The following is a 10,935-nucleotide window of genomic DNA, read 5'->3' as shown; positions in this document are numbered from 1 at the left end:
TGTTTAATCTCCATATATTTATTAATTTTCCCTTTTTCCATCTGTTACTGATTTCCAGCTTCATTCCATTATGACCAGAAAAAGTGTTTTGTATAATATCAACCTTTTTAAATTTATTGAGACCTGTCTTGTGACTTAATGTGTGGCCTATCCCAGAAAAAGATCCACAAGCATTTGAAAAGAATGTATATCTTGCTGTTTTGGGGTCCAGTGCTTTATAAATGTCTGCTAGGCCTAGTTCATTTATCATATTATTCAAAATATCTGTTTCTTTATCCATCCTCTGTCCAGATGTTTTATCCAGTATTGAGAGTAGTATACTGACGTCTCCAACTATTACTGTAGGGACTTCTGTTTCTCCCTTCAGTTTTGCCAGTGTGGGCGTCATGCATCTTGGGAACCCAGATTAGGTGTTTAAATATTTATTATAGTTATTTCTTCTTGGAGAATTTCCTTTTTTATTAATATATAAAGACCTTCTTCATCCCTTATGACAGTTTTGCATTTAAAATATATTTTGTCTGATATTAGTGTCATTACTCCAGATCTTTTTTGGTTGCTATTTGTGTGGAATATATTTTCACTTTAAAACTGGTTGTGTTCTTATGTCTGAGGTGAGTCTTTTGTAGACAGCATATAGATGACTCATATTTTAATTTTTATCCATTCTTGCAATCTAAATGCTTTGATTGGTGAGTTCAAACCATTATCATTTAATGTTATTACTGTAAAGGCATTTTATCTTGTGGCTTTCTGTTGTCATATCTCACTATTTTCTATTTTTTTTACCTTATTATTTACCCTTCCTAATAATCTCCATTTCTACACTATTTTCCAAGACTCTTACCCTTGTTTTTTTTCCTTTCTGGCTGCAGCACGACCCTTAAGTATCACTTGTCGTTCTGGTATTTTGGTAACATACTGTCTTAGTTTTTGTTTGTGAAGACTTTAACTCTCATTTTCGAAGGACAGTTTTATGGGATACAGAATTCTTGGCTGGCAGGTTTTCTCTTTCAAGTACCTTAAATACATCATACCACTTACTGCTCACCTCCATGATTTCTGATCAGAGGCTGACAATCTTATTGAGGTTCCTTTGTATTTAATGCTTTCCTTTGCTCTTGTTGCTTTCACAATTCTCTTTTTATCCCTGATATTTGTTAGTTCTGAATAGTAGGTATCTCTGAGTTGGTCTGTTTAGATTAATTCTGTTTGGTGTTCATTGTCCTTCTTGGACACTGATATTTATATCTTTCATAAGGGTTGGAAAGTTTTCGGTCATTATTTCCTCAAATATTCTTTCTGCCCCTTTTCTGTTCTCTTCTTCTGAGAATCTAATAATGCGTATGTTTTTGTGTTTCACATTGTCATTCAGTTCCCTGAGATCATGTTCTATTTTTACATTCTTCTTTCTTTCTGTTCTCTTGTCTTTTCAAGTTCAGATATTCTGTCCCCAATATCTCTAATTCTGTCTTTGATAAATTCATATATTCTGTTATGTACATCTAATGTATTTTTTTAAAGATTTATTTTTTATTTATTTCTCTCCCCTTCCCCCATCCCCCTCAGTTGTCTGCTCTCTGTGTCCATTCACTGTGTGTTCTTCTGTGACCGCTTCTATCTTTATCAGCGGCACGGGGAATCTGTGTTTCTTTTTCTTGCGTCATCTTGCTGTGTTAGCTCTCCGTGTGTGCGGCACCATTCTTGGGCAGGCCACACTTTCTTTCACGCTGGGCAGCTCTCCTTATGGGGTGCACTCCTTGCGCGTGGGGCTCCCTTATGCGGGGGACACCCCTGCGTGGCACGACACTCCTTGCGCGCATTAGCACTGTGCATGGGCCAGTTCCACATGAGTCAAGGAGGCCAGGGTTTGAACCACGGACCTTCCATGTGGTACGTGGACGCCCTAACCACTGCGCCAAGTCCGCTTCCCTCTAATGTATTTTTAATCTCTTCCATTGTGTCTTTCATTACCATTAGCTCTGTTACTTTTCTTTGCAGGCTTTCAAATTATTCTTTACACTCACCCAGTGTCTTTTTAATATCCTTATTCCTTTAGTCATATTATCCTTCAACTCTCTGAATTGATTCAGGAGATTTGTGTGATTATAATTGATTAACTGCTTTAAATCCTGTATCTCATCAGGATATTTAGTGTGTGCCTTTGGCTAGGTCAATTTTTTGGCTCATGTCCAGGCAACTGAATATGTTGATGAACTTACTCTGATGGTCAGTTTCTCTCTCTTGCCTAGTAGTTTTGTTTCATGACTCTTCTTTGATGTTTGATTTAACTTATTCTGAGTGTTTAAAATTACCCAGCTTAAGTTATCAAAAATTGGACCTGAGACTCACTAATGGGGCAAAAATTTTCTCCCAGTTGTTTGAGCTAAGAAAGATCTAAAAGCAGTTTTGCAATTTCCAGGCCGTCCAGCAACAGCACTTATCTGTGAACCTTTTCACATGTCTTTTTCAACCCCAGCTTATTTGTCCAGCCAGAGCCAAGATTTAAAGTGGGTTCTGCTGGCCAAATTCACTGAAGAGAAACCACTTCTGCCCTCTGCCACACCTTCCCTCTTCCCAGGAAGGAAGATATCTGTTCCCTTCTCAGTCAGCTGCAGTGAACCACAACTTTTATTCAGGTTGTGTGCCTTGAGAATGGGGTCTGGGTATGGTTCCCAGCCACCACAGGGGTTTAACAACTCATGGTTGTCATTCTGATTTCTTTTTCTCTCTGTTCCCTGCTTTCCTGAGGATTGAGCAGCAATGTCCTGGTCTGCTGACCCCCAAAGCAGGTCCCTCGGACAGTTTTTTGCCTTTTTCCCTTTGTTTGTGTGAGAAAGTTTAGCTCTGCCTACTCCAATACCCTCTTCTCAGAAGTTTCGAGATTTCTATTTCTTTATTGAGATTCTCATATTGTTCATGCATCATTTCCTCATATCCTTTATTTCTTTCTCCATGTTCCCCTTTATCCTTAGAGCATACTGAAGATCAGTTTTTCAAAGTCTTTCTCTGGTATGCCCCAAATTTGGTCTTTTTCCTTGATGGTTTCTGAATTTGTGTCTTGTATCCAGCAAGTGATGTGACTGAAATTTCTTTGAGTGCCAGGAGCTAAAAAGAACAGAAAATTTATTTTTAAAATTTATTTATTTCTCCCCAACCCCTCATTGTTTTGCATTTGCTCTGTCCTGGTCTTCTTTTTAAGAGGCACTGGGAATTGAACCCAGGACCTCAGATGTGGGAAGGAAGCGGCTAAGCAACTGAGCCACCTCTGCTCCTTGCTTTGTTTTATCTCTCATTATGTTTTCTTCTTGTCTCTTGTTGTATCATATTGTCACATCAGCTTACCATGTCTTCCCATTGCACCAGCTTGCCATGCTGCTCATCCTCTTTTAGGAGGCACCGGGAACATCTGCTCCCTGCTTTACTGTGTCTCTCATTATGTTTTTTCTTCTTGTGTCTCTTGTTGTGTCAGCTTGCCATGCCTACCTGTTGTGCCAGCTCACTCTTGCTTTAGGAGGCACTGGGAACCAAACCATAGACCTCCCATGTGGTAGGCAGGAGACCAATTGCAGAAAGGTTATTGAACATAAATGAAATTGCAACAGAACATCAAAGTAATTTATTGATACATAGGGTAAGAGAAATTGGGTAAACCATGGTGTATCCATACTTATTCCTTGTGGACTAGAAACTCATGAATGGAGAATTGGGCAGAGGTCACAGGGAAGGTGGACAGGAGGCAGCATATAACACTTGCAGGTGGATACTTTATGGCCTAGTAACTGTAAGCTTCTACCCCAAATAAATACCCTTTATAAAAGCCAACAAATTTCTGGTATTTTGTTTCAGCTCCCTTTGACTGACTAATACAATTAGTAAATGGAAAACTTTGCAGTATTTTTCAATTATACATTTCTTTTGGATTGAAAGGCTCTTTTAATGTTGATGAAATCCTTTTCAATCAAAGGTTATCATTGATTTAAATGCCTCCTTTTATTGACTGTGACCCACAGGAGGGCAGAGAATATGTCATTGGCATTTCCAAGCCTGGCTCATATTGGGCTCTGCATGAATGTGTTGGAAATAAGTACAGTACTTAGCTTTTTAAGTTATGGTGCTTTCATATGGCCTAGTTGTAAAAGAATTCAGACCAAGTGCAGGGAAAACCAAAAAGAAATGTAAAGGATATGTGATAATACTGATGGTTCCTATTAATTCTTAACTAGATTTTTTAAAATGCCAATTTGGAGAAGTGTATACATTTAATGTAGTAATAGAAAATCAAGGTTGCTCTACAGTGGCATAACTTGAAATTTAGTGACCATGAGCAAATGTCTTGGAATCGCCCTCCAAACCCAACACTAGAGCACTCTCATTGGGAAGTAAAGGCTAGACTTGGCAATACCGATGGAAGAATTGGCCAGGGGAAGGTAGCACCAGCCAGGCAACCCAGAAGAAAAAGGGCTCTGTCCCCATGTATTGTCTATCATTTGAGCTCCTTTCCTCCATTTCAGTGGTTAGTGATTCCTGTAAGGATTTATTTCTATGTTTTTTACTAGGACATGCTTTGGGAATAATGAAGAAATCATGAAGTTCTACAGACTGAATTCTACACATAAACTTAAAAATATTGTCACCTAGATTTCTATATGACTTATTTTCTCCATTTGGTCCTTGTCCAGCTATTGCAGTTAGCAAAGATAATTTGCACATTTGAGGCAGCAGAAACTTCAGATCAATTATACTTTTTTAGGAAGTGAAGTCATTCTGAGATGCCTTTGTTCTTTTAGTGGAAATCAAACCAATGCTGAACTTCTCTTTGCCTAGCACTGGGGATAGGGCTGGCGGTAGCACTGGACTGTTACAGCTAGCATGTAAACAGCATTCAGTGTGAGAAACTTGGAATCCATTTATCTTATAAACACTTCCATGTGCCATTACCCATCCTATAGCCCTTTAAAATGGATTGAGACACGATAGAGTTGATAAACCTCACACAAAAGTCACTTTGGAAATTGGGTAGACTGCATGTCTTTGAAAGCATTTTGTATTAGTTGGAGTTCTCTAGGGAAACAGAGCCAACAGGAGGTATCTGTAAATAGTATAAGATTTTATAAAATTCTTTCATGTGACCATGGGGATACACAAGTCCAAATTCTACAGGGCAGGCTACAAACCAGGGACTCCAATGAAGGTACTTGATGAATTCCCAAGAGACATTGGCTGTCTGAAGTGAACCTGGAAAATCCTCTCCGAATGCTGAAATCACTTTCCCTTTTAGGGCATTCATTTGATTGGATAACTCATCATTCATTGCTGATAGCAATCTCCTTGGTTGATTTTAGGTGTAGTCAGCCATCTATGCAATAAACTCACTGGTGACTAAAGTCCATAAATATCCTTGTATTATAATTAGCCCATTGCTTGCTTGACCAAACAACTGTGCATAATTACCTGGTGGAGTTGACACATTAGCCTAACCATCACACATTTCTTTCCTGAAATACTGGGATTCTCAGTGACCACATTCTCATAATTTTTGGTATTCTAAATTTTCATTTCCTCTCTTCTTCTATTTGGGTATATAGGACTATATTCTGTCACTGTAGTGTTTGCAAAGAAAAGGGAAAGCTTTCAAGGTCAAACAGTTTTCACCAGACACACTCACAATAGGTGACAAATTAATTCTCTATATAATTTTTTGTACTTCTGCACATTAAATTAGACTAAACAAACATCCAGTGCTTTGCATATATGGAGAATGGTGTTAGATGCTTTAGATTATACAAAGTTAAATTAAATATAATTCCTCCTCTCAGAAAGCTTACTTTCTTGGGAAAGAATGAGATAAATACACTCACTCAAGGCAGAATGGGATAAATGCAGTAAAAGCTGTAAGTTTTGTGTAGGGATCTTCAAAGAAAAGACTTAAGGGAAATCTGGGAAGACTTCTTGGAAGCAGTGACATAGGTTTAGAAGGCAATCTAGTTTGGTGTTTAACTCTGATACCAGACCAGACTCTCTGTATTAAAATCTGATATGTAACTTACTAGCTAGGTGATCTGCGCCTCAAACCATAAAGTGAAGATAGTAACATCAGAGTCTACCTCACAGATATGTAGTGAGAATCAAGTAAGCTACTTGCCACAGAGTCCTTTGAGTAGGGCTTTGCAATGAATCTGGGGATAGTGAGGGAGTCATGGAAAGGCTTGAGGAGAAGGGACAGGATCACGTTGGTGTATTGGACAGATCCTGCTGGCTTAGAATGGGGTAAGAGTGAAGCCCATCAAGGAGAGAGGTGGTTGCAGTATTTGAGGTGAAAGTGCCTCAGCCTGACTTTGGGGATAGGTAGGAGCAGGCAGGTGGAATCTATAGGCAGGCTGGTCGGATGGGCACCAAAAAAAAGGACAGAGAAGGAACGGGGAATTATGAAAGGTAACCTGGGAACCTTCATTTGCAGGAATAGGTAGATGACACTCCTATTTGTGGTGGTTTGTCAGATATCTGTATGTTTCTCTGCTTATATCTTCGTAAAGATGAGAATTTGACTTGCTATTTCTATTAGAAATAGACAATTATTTATTAGACAATGACTGAAGAAATTTAATTATGGAGAAATTTTGTTATTTCAACTAAGGGGAGGGAATGTTGATTTCTGGTCCTGCCATGGCCCACTGGGTGGACTGGGGGAGAGTGTAAACTACAAGGTAAACCACGATCCATGTGGTGCAGCAGTGCTCCACAATGTATTCACCAAATGCAATGAATGTGCCACGATGATGAAAGAGGTTGTTGATGTGGGAGGAGTGGGGTGAGGGGGGTGGGGGGTATATGGGGACCTCATATTTTTTAATGTAACATTTAAAAAAATAATAATAAAGAAGGAAAAAAAGGAAGGGGAAGCCACGAATGTTTATTAAAAACCTACAGTGTGACAGGTACTGTGCTAGGCATTTTGGAATTTCACGTATTTGAGTCCTCATCTCTGTATTGCTGTCTGTTTCATATATAGACAGCCAAGACACAAAGAAGTAAGTAGTGGAATCAAAGGCAGGCAATTGTTCATTTATGATTCCAAATCCTATTTTCTTTCCACTGCACTATGTAAAGGTCTCAATACTTGACTATACTTTTGGCTCATTAGCTACTTTTTATTCTTTGAGTTTATTCATATAACCATTATTACTCAATACTGTCTGCTACTGCCCACTAGACTGAAAACTGCCTGAGAAATATCTGCGAGTTTTTTGCTGGTCATCTCTGGATCCCAGGGCCTTGATAATTGGTCTGGAACATGCCATGTGATCAGTTGAGATTTGGTTAATTAATTGAATAAATATCATTCTTTGTTTTATTTGCTTACTTTTTGTCAGCCTTCCCCCAGCAGAATGTGCTTAACTCTTTGTTGACTGAATGAATACAAGGTCATGTACAGTTTTGATTGGGGTAGTCATTTGGTAAATAAATAGAATTCATGGGAAAAGAAAGGTTTGGCTTATGCCCCTGGAGTAGTGTTATTCTGGGAAAAGCTGAGGCAAGATCTTGATTTTTTAAAAATATTTTATTGTTTAATTTCTGAAGCTGTTTAATAAAAGTATGTGCATTCTGCATAAAATAAATTCAGTTGTTTTACATTTTTCTTTTTGTTCTAAAAGCTTTAAAATTGGTTTTATATTAGAATAAAATGGCACTATTTATAGCTTATTGAGCTTCTGCCTGGCACTGTGGAAAATATATACATCTTCTCTTTCTCAAAAACAAATTTACTTTTTTTGGTTAGTTAATACATTCAAAAAATAGAAATGTCAAAGGCAAAAAAAAGGGTGGAGTGGAAATGTTTATGTTTATCTTTATAACTTTTTATTTTGAAATATTTCCCAACTTATAGGACAATTAAAAAATAAGAGCCCAATACAGAGAACACCAACATAGCCCTATTGGCCAGATTCACCAATTTTAACATTTTTGTCACATTTTGTTGTATCATTCTGTCTATCAATCTATCAGTCCATCTATCTATCCATCTGTCTGCCTATATATTTATCAAACCATTTTCTGAACATGTGAGTGAAGGTTGTATATATCATGCTCCTTGAACTCTGAATACTGCCATTCACATTTCCTAAGAAGGATATTCATTTATGTATCCACCTTAAGTACAGTTATCAAGTTCAAGAAACTTAACATTTATATAAAGCTTGCAGTCTATATTCCAGCTTATTCCTATGTCCTAATAATGTCTGTTTGAATGTTCTCTCCTTCCTTGCTAGATCCCATCCAGGATTATGTGTTGTGTTTAATTGCCATTGTCTCTTTAATTGTTCTTTAAAAAAATGTGGGAACACATCTACAACATAAAATTTCCCATGTCTGTCACTCCCAAGCATACCATTCAGTGGGGTTAATCACATTCACTGTGTAACAGTACCCTCACCACCTTACCATCTCCCCAAACCGAAACACTTATGCCCATTTCTCATTATGCTTTAACTCTCTGTTCCCCATTCTGCCCACCCCTGACAACTTGTAATCTATTTTTAAAATTTTTAAAAATTAATTGATAACACAAAATGTTACATTAAAAAACATAAGTTCCCATATACCCCAGCCCCTTCATTTTTTAATTGTATTTTTTGAAGATGTATAGATCACAAAAAATGTTACATTAAAAAATACGAGGTTCCCATAAACCCCACACATTCCCCACAACCCACTCCTCCCACGTCAACAACCTCTTTCATCATGTTGGCACATTCATTGCATTTGGTGAACATGTTTTGGAGCACTGCTACACCACATGCATAATACTTTACATTGTAGTTTACAGACTCCTCCAGTACATTCAGTTGGTTATGGCAGGATATATAATGTCCAGCATCTATCCCTGCAATATGTGCCAGCTGGGCCCTGAGCCTCAGCAGAGTTGCAACTCCTACACTCTGGTTTATTGGACTTACCCAGGTAAGCTAAAATGGAGGTGAAGATGGTCAACCAACACACCAGGGAACAGAGAGTGCCTACAACTGCAAGCAGGAGAATTGCATCCATCATCCATGTGGAATCTAAGCCCTCTCTTGATATAGAGGTGGAGTGGACATCACCGTCCCAGGGTCCACTGGATGGAGGGATAAAATATAGATTAGTGTGAACTTACTGATATTCTACTATGGAATTATTGTGATTAGTAATGGAAGAAATTTTAGCATTGATGTGGAGAAAGTGGCCACAGTAGTTGCTGAGGGCAGGGAGAGGGAAGAAGAGATGTGATGTGGGGGCATTTTTGGGACTAACCATTTTGCCACTTTTACATATACAATAAAAATATGGAATGCTTCACAAATTTGTATTTCATCCTTGTACAGGAGCCATGCTATAATCTTCTCTGCATCATACCCATTTTTGTATATGTGCTGCTGAATCTTAACATTCTTGACTGTTTTTGAGCCTGAGGAGAATCTTCTCAGTTGGTCTTAAGTAGCATATTTAGCAATCAGGGGATTAACATGTGATCCACAAGTGAATCAATTTTTTCCATAAATATCTGATGTTTGTCAAATTTTATTTCTCTGTTAACTCTCTATTTACAAAATATTCTAAACTTTGCCTCTCGGATATTAGTGAATATTCTTGTGCTGAAATTCTTGGTGTATGGAATAATGTCAGCGAGTTTTAATCTGCTCCTTCTTAAATGGCTTCATCTCAAAGGCCAATTCCTGAGTCTGGTAATTTCCCTCAAGGTGGAGACAGGCTACTTTGATGATTGTCTTCAGTCTAAAAGGCCAAGTAATGGGCTATTTGGAGATAGTATCAGCAGTGAAAAAACATCTCTGCTTTTCTATGCTGGTTTATCACATGACTACTGCTGTAAGCCACCTATAGAACATAATACAAGTGCTAATGAAAATATATTGGTAACCAAACGATTAAATCAACTCCCCGCTGCCGATCAGCAGAATTCCCACTTGACCCCGGGATTCTGGAGTAAAGGGATGTAGAAGGATCACTTAGGTTTGACCATAAATGAAGAAGTAGATCCCTTAGTGGTTTCATGTACAACCCAGATGAAGGCTAGCAGACAGGATGTAGAATAGTGCATCCAAGTGAGTAGCTAGAAAGCTTTCCCAAGCTAAAATGGATATGAAAACTATTAGGCAAGCTCATGTAACTTTAGGCAATGTTATCCAGACAGAATTACTTTGGCCTGAATTCAAACTCACATGTTAATAAGTGGTCAGAACAGAGTTCCATCCCACCATACCATGATGCTCCACCTTGGTGCCCTTGTGCAGACTGTTTTCTGCCAATAATGTGCTTTCCTTCTTATCAACCAAGTTTTATCCTTTGTATCCACTGCCCACTTATCTCAGATGCCACGATCTTTAAACTTCTAGTCCAGTACTGATCACTTTCCATCATCTTTAAAGCTTCTAGTCCGGCACCATTCACTCTCTTGCCTTGAAGTAGTGGATTTATGTGGATTCCAGTCTTCCCCCACAAGCCTGTGTGCTGCCAGGGTGTAATAAGAAGAGTCACTGAGGACAAGGGCTGGATTAATTGCTGAAATTTCAAAACTGGCAGGAGTGTGGAAGGTTTTTTATAGAAACTCCAGATAATAAACTGGAATAAGACTATGGTTAGGCACTCTTTTCATTTCCTAGCTGCTAAAACAAATGCCATGCAATGGTTTGACTTAACAGCAGAAATCTATTGGTTCATGATTTCAGAGACTAGAAGGCTTGCTTTCCCCCTGGGGTTGGCATCATCTTGCTGGCTAGCAATCTTTAGGGTTCCTTCGCTTTTCTGTCATATGGCAGTGCACATGGCGCCATCTTCTTTTCTCTTCTGGGTTCCATTGACTTCCAGAATTTTGTTTATTCCATGACTTCTCTCTCTCTATGGCCAATTTCCTATACTTATAAGGATTTCATCAATATT

At 38.4% G+C, this 10,935-nt stretch overlaps 1 non-coding gene across 1 annotated transcript; it reads right to left on the bottom strand.

The window, feature by feature from the left end:
- Positions 1-9,317: 9,317 nt before the first annotated feature.
- LOC111765549 (U6 spliceosomal RNA) lies at positions 9,318-9,427 on the bottom strand. Its single transcript, XR_002797854.1, has one exon. It is a non-coding gene; the product is annotated as a U6 spliceosomal RNA (small nuclear RNA).
- Positions 9,428-10,935: the final 1,508 nt, after the last annotated feature.

This window comes from Dasypus novemcinctus, chromosome X, assembly GCF_030445035.2.
Source record: "Dasypus novemcinctus isolate mDasNov1 chromosome X, mDasNov1.1.hap2, whole genome shotgun sequence".
Classification (NCBI taxonomy): domain Eukaryota; kingdom Metazoa; phylum Chordata; class Mammalia; order Cingulata; family Dasypodidae; genus Dasypus; species Dasypus novemcinctus.
The sequence above is the reverse complement of the archived record's forward strand: the minus strand, read 5'-3'. Positions and strand labels throughout refer to the sequence as shown.